This window comes from Sardina pilchardus, chromosome 2, assembly GCF_963854185.1.
Source record: "Sardina pilchardus chromosome 2, fSarPil1.1, whole genome shotgun sequence".
Taxonomy (NCBI): Eukaryota; Metazoa; Chordata; class Actinopteri; order Clupeiformes; family Clupeidae; genus Sardina; species Sardina pilchardus.
The window spans coordinates 31,195,502-31,201,827 of NC_084995.1; positions in this window are offsets into that span (position 1 = coordinate 31,195,502).

Below are 6,326 nucleotides of genomic sequence, written 5' to 3' on the forward strand. Positions count from 1 at the left end.
AGTCAGCAACTGTGCAGGAAGTCATGTTTGTTTATGTTTACAGTATATTCAAATGTATTAGCTGATGCTTTTATCCAAAACAATGTACTGTACATTATATTTCACCCAAGGACCAAAGAAAACATACCAGAGATCTAGCTAACTCCTCTGCAACACTATTCCACACAGCCTTTTGTTTTTGTTCGGGGGACAGGCTACTCCCACTTTCCAGGGTTTTTTGTACAGTGTACTCACGAAATGGGCAGCTAGTGGATTAGGAGATTATTGCTGACGGTGACCAAAAAAATGGGCTTGAAATCACATATGATTGATTGCTGACTGTTCTTTTAAGGGAGAACTAATTTGACAACGTCTTGTAAAATCTGTTTCAGATTTATCTTTACCTGCTACATTTAATTAGCTGTTTCGTGCTTTCTAAACCAGAGAACAGACGGTAAATCATCAGGATGACTGATTATAGCTCTCCTTCATGTGACTATATCACCAAAATGAATTTGAAGAGGCAAAGAAAAAAAACAAGCTACCAGAAAATAATTGAAATACTGAGAACCTGCATAATGTTGCAAAAAAACAATCCATCCAAGTAAAGATGATTGGTGATCACTGAACTTCTCAAAATGCCTAAGAGGCAAATGCAGTTTTGAAGAGTCTCTGAGATTTGAGTGGGCCTACAGTCATTCTCATTTACTGGTGAGCGGAAAATGATTTTGTGCATCCCTTGTGCAATAGTTTTTTATCCAATTTAGATATGACTTTAATAGATTGGTTCCTATGGGGACATCTGCAAGATATTTCAATTTGGTGGTCTGGTCCTTTGAATTACATTTTCATATTGCTACAGTCAAGCACTAAAGGGGTGGGGAAGATTGCTTGGTGAGGTCAAGGCAAGGCCATTTCATCTCACATCTGGCAAGCCCCATATGTTAGAGACACAACATGCCAGACATTATGGATATATATAGCATACAAATTGTCGACCACCAGCCTGTAGTACAGTATGTTACAGTAACTTGGGTTGGCTTTCCGTCCTTTTAATTTGCATAATATACAAACACGTTTTCAACAGTTGTAGCACTGTGTAAAATGTAAATAAAAACAGAACGTGATCACGTAAACCAATATTTTGTTGCAAACAGAACATACACAACATATCAAATGTTGACTCAATATTTTTATCATTTGGAATTTGATGCCAGCAACACTTCTCAAAAGTTGTGACGGCATCTCAAAAAAGCCTGGAAAAGTTGTGTAATGGTTTAAAAAGAACACAAGGAGAAACATTTCACAACTATTTAGGTTAACTGGCACCATGACAGGATCTAAAAAGAGCATCCCAGAGACTCCATTTACACAACGCTGTTTTTTTTTTTGCAACCGGTGAATTTTTGTTATCGGTTACGCCTTGAGTTTACATGTTGCAGGCAGTTTAGGAGGCTGTAGCCGAGTTTTTGAAGTGGGATTTTTTTTTTTTAAAACCCCGGTTACATTTTGCTGTGTTAATGCAGATCCAGCAATTCTATGGCGACATAGCCCCACCCCTAACCTCTGACCAAGCCTCCACACTTGACCTCACCTAACTCGAGTTGACCCTTGTCAGAACAACAACAACAATGCTGGATCACGGAGCTCTGTGTGTGCAGCAGGTACTGCTGCATTTCTTAACAATGCTGGAACAAAACTTGGCAATTCCGTATGATTTCGAAGGCCAGCGAAGGCGCCAAATAGGCTACTTTTAAATCATCTGGGGGTTCTGTAGATGGGTGTGCATCGTCGGGGACACCCACTGGCGTGCTTCTTCTGGGCAACTATGCCGGTTATTACCCTGGGTATCCAGAAATCTTGCGAGAGCACAATTTGAATTGTGTCTGCAAGATACTCTGGCAATGAGCAATGATGCGCGTTACTTTTACCCCAGGCATCGGGGGAAACCACATCGATGTATCTGATATAGGCAGGCCAGAGGCGAGCTAAACTGATGACGACAGCGCTGCAACATTCAAAGTCAGTAAACATTGGTCGTAGTCTTATCCAATTGCGTAGAGGCATTCATCACTTTGAGAAAATCTATTTGAGGAAATAATGCAACAAATAATAATGCTCCTCAATGCAAAATTATGATGAGTTTGTGGATTTCCTCATAGTATATAATATAATTAAATATACTAAGAATCCAGAGAAATCTTTGCATGTAAAACACAGAGTTGATTATGAGACCTCAAATGACACTGCTTTAAAAACAGACCTGTGATCTGTGCTGAAAATCATTGTATGGGCTCAGGACATTTTATGAAAACACTGTCTATGAACACAGTTTCATCCACAAATGCTGGTTAAAACTCTGTCATGCAAAGAAAAAATCATACTTTGATCCAGACATGCTGCCATCTTATCTACATGTACTGTAGGCCCAAGCTCATGTAAGATGAACCGAGGTGAATTGGACACTGTCCTGTGGTAAAATCAATGAAAATGTGTCATTCTTTTGGGAAATCATGGACTCCCCACCCTCTGAGCTAAAGAGGAGAGGGACCATCCACAGTGACAACACCATGTGACAAACTGTCAAGACAGCGACGTCAGCCACAGAAAAAGCACAGACTCACTGAGCAATGAGTCACAAGTCACACATACTTTTAACAAATGCCAGTCTGTGGGGAGCAAAGTAATGGCCATCACACTCCAAGGTCTTCAGAAGTCTGAACAAAGAATGCTTCTGTTGCCCTGCACACAAAAGTAATCATACACAACACTGTCTTCCCAATGTATTATATAAGCTTGTGACAAAATCAATCCTTAACAAGGTGTCCAATTAGGGGTAAAATTGTCCACATTTCATGTTAAATTCAATCATACCCAACATCACAAAGAAGCTTTTGAGCTGTCTGACATCACAAAACTAAGAGGCATATGAGAGACCAATCCAACCTCTCTTCACCATATGACCTCAATCTCTTAATTAATTACCTGAGGCTGGCAATTTCAGAAGACCAGGACAATATTGCAAAACTAAATGGATAGGGATAGTCTCCATTTCCCTCAAGCAGAGGCACTAAGCAGAGACACTCAAACAGCGCACCAAAAGAGCCATCTTTTCTTTTAAAATATATTGGGTCATAAACAAATGTTGTAGTTTTACTCTGACTTACCAACATAAAGGTTGTTATTACAATGGAACATGCTGAAGAAAAAAAATAAGTTGGTGATGTGTGGTTGTTTGGGGGCTTACATTGTTGTAAGCATCCCAGTGACATTTAGACTGCCCAACATCTTTTCTGTTGCGTCTTTCAATAACGGGCTTAGGATGCTTAAACTGCCGAAGACCTAAAGCAACTCTGAGGAATGGCAGGGTAGACTATGGAATAAATTAATGACCAAGGTTAGCCTTCTACGCAGTAACGCAGTAGGCTACGCACGGCACGGCACAGCACATAGGAGGGACAGCTGCCAACTGTAATAATGATGGTATTGCCTCATTTCAGATGGTTGCTGATTTTTCTGGGATTAAAAAAAACACATTTTGTCGAGTCATTTAGGCGTTCACAGTGGACTTAGGCTACGTTAAATACGCACAGGGAACCACATTTATAATTTCACCAGCTCTAACTAAAGCGCGCATGCAAGTTGACTGTCCCGAGAGGTGAGTGAAATCATTAGCGTGTTAAGGTTACAAATCAGAGTGCTAAACGAGAATGAATGGCGTTGGCCACAGCCACACCTTCAACGTACCTAGTGTTACAGAAAAGTTCTACACTTCAAATACGATGCAACTTAACCGTAACAAGGACCAGTCGACTCGAAACGATCAAAGTGTACATTCCCATCTTTACAACGGGCAAACCCTTGTGAGAGATCTATGTTTAAAAAAGATCCGAGTCTTACCTGCTAGTCACTGGGTAGTCTTCAGAAAACGGTCGATGTACTGTAGGCTAGTCTGAGGTGAAATCAGCGTTCAGGCTTTGCATCCCATCTGAGCAGACGAACCTGCAACGGCTCTATCTCATTCGCTGCGAGAGTAGCCTATGCCATAGCGCAAGCCTGCTCCGCAAAGCATAGTTGATCGATTGCTCGTACCTGTTCTCGAGATTATCATGAATATAACGAGGCTGAAAAGAATAATAACAATACAATAAAATAAATAAATAAAAGATCAAGCAATTATACAAACAAACAAACAAACAAACAAACCAATAAAATAAAATATCAAATAATTAGAATTAAGTAAAGATCTGATATTTCACAGGATGGTAAGGAGATAGACCAAAATCAGTGCAGTGACATAGATCCTGGAAATAGCAGCAGTCGAACGTAAAATAATGTAAAACAAAATAGGCTTCAAAATAAAATTAGCTAACTAAAAGCTTTCATATACAAGTAGGCTATGTTTCCAGGTCTTTTTTGTAAGGTATTCTGAACTTGCATGTTTGAGGCAGGGTGTCCGCTTTGGTGCATAATGGATGAAAGCAGTTTCTCCACTTTGCTTATTGGGAGATCTAAGTTTCCTTTGTAGTTAAGATATTAAAAACTCAGACATGAAGGTGTTATGCCAGTGAGAGCTTTGTAAGTAATTACAGTAACATAACCTAAATCAATTATATAGGAAACAGGGAACATGCAGTTCAGCTAACACAGGGTGATGTTCTCTCTCTTCTTGGCCTTAGTTAAAAGCTGAGCAGCAGAGATCTGTATGGGTTCCAATTTCTTTATATGCTTTTTTGGGAGACCAGTAAAAACACATTGCAGTAGTCTAACCTACTAGTGATAAAGATGTAGATTCGTTTTTCTGCATCTTGTTGAGTTAAAAAGGTTAAAATGTGTCTCAGGTGGAAATAAGTTGTCTGGGGAACTTCAGTTGAGATAAGTTGTCTGGGGAACTGATATGGGGCTTGAAGCTTAACTCATCTAAGATGACTTGTTACTGAAGGCATTACTTTTGACTTGGTGTGCCAGGTTTCCAAGATTAAGAATAGTGTCTCACTTTGATTATTAGCCTATTTCACAAGATGTCGCCACTGTGTAAACTAACTTCCTCTGGAACAGCTCAGTCTATAGGAAAGACAGAAACAGGAAGATGTTTTACCCTGCCAATTAAGGCATCATTAACATCAAGGCCAGACACCTGGACACTGTGAAATTGGCTCCAACCAAAAGTACCTCGGTTTTGTCATAGCTTTACAGTAAAAAAAAACTTAAAAAAAAATGGTTTGCAAGGTGAATTAGAATGTTATGGTTAATGATGTCGAATGATGCACTAAAATCTAGAAGAACTAGATGTATCGCAAAAATAAATCACACTTGTCAATTTGTTTCCATCTCCTACTCCATCCCCATACTGCGACTTTTATGTGTAAAGGAGTGTGTGGATGTGTGTACTTGCTGATACTGTATGCTTCTCTGTCTGTGAGTTTTCGCTTGTGAGTGTGTGTGGTGAGTAATGGGATGTATGTGTGTGTGTGTGTGTGTGTGTGTGTGTGTCTGTGTGCGTGTGGGTAATGTTTGTGTGTGAGTGCGGGTGTGTGGGAGTGTGTGTGCATGCGTGTGGGTGTGTTTATGTGTGTGTGTGCAGGTGCATGTGTGTGTGCGTATGCCTGCCTGTCTACTGTGTGTGTATGTGCGTGTGTGTCTGTGCTTTTGTGTGTGCTTGTGTGTCTGTGCTTGTCTGTGTGTGTGTGTGTGTGTGTGTGTGTGAGAGAGAGAGAGAGAGAGAGAGAGAGAGAGAGTGAGTGTGTGTGTGTACCTGCATCTTTATATGCGTGTGTGTGCATGCGTGTGCGTACTGTAGTGTATGTACACATATATTCATGTATTATATGGTCCCCCATGATCCAAATTACACAATTGGCATACATTCAGAGGGTGTCATAATGATACACTTCAAATTTCATGCAATTTTGAACCTGTAAACCAAAGATACCTGCAAAAACAATGCCTCAATTTTGCTTTCTCATTTTTGACTGTGGCGCTATACATTAAATTTGTGGTTATTATGGGATGTGTTATATGGCCCTAGGCCCTACGGTTCTCCAGATATTCACAGAAAACTGTGTCCGACCATTTACAGCCGGCAGGCCATTTGGTGCACAGTCTGCCTATCAAATTCACGGATGTTCAAGCAGGGTTCACCCAGCCTAGCACAATCACTAAATGTAGGCTACACATAAATGTTTTTATGTTATTGTATGGTTCCCCATGAACAGAGTTCCACTAAACTTGGCGTGCATTCAGAGGGTGTCATAATGTTACTAGTTTTAAGAATGGTTTTAAGTGACAACTTTTATATTAATCAACATTGAAACGAAATAATTGTTATTCTTATTTATTACACTAAA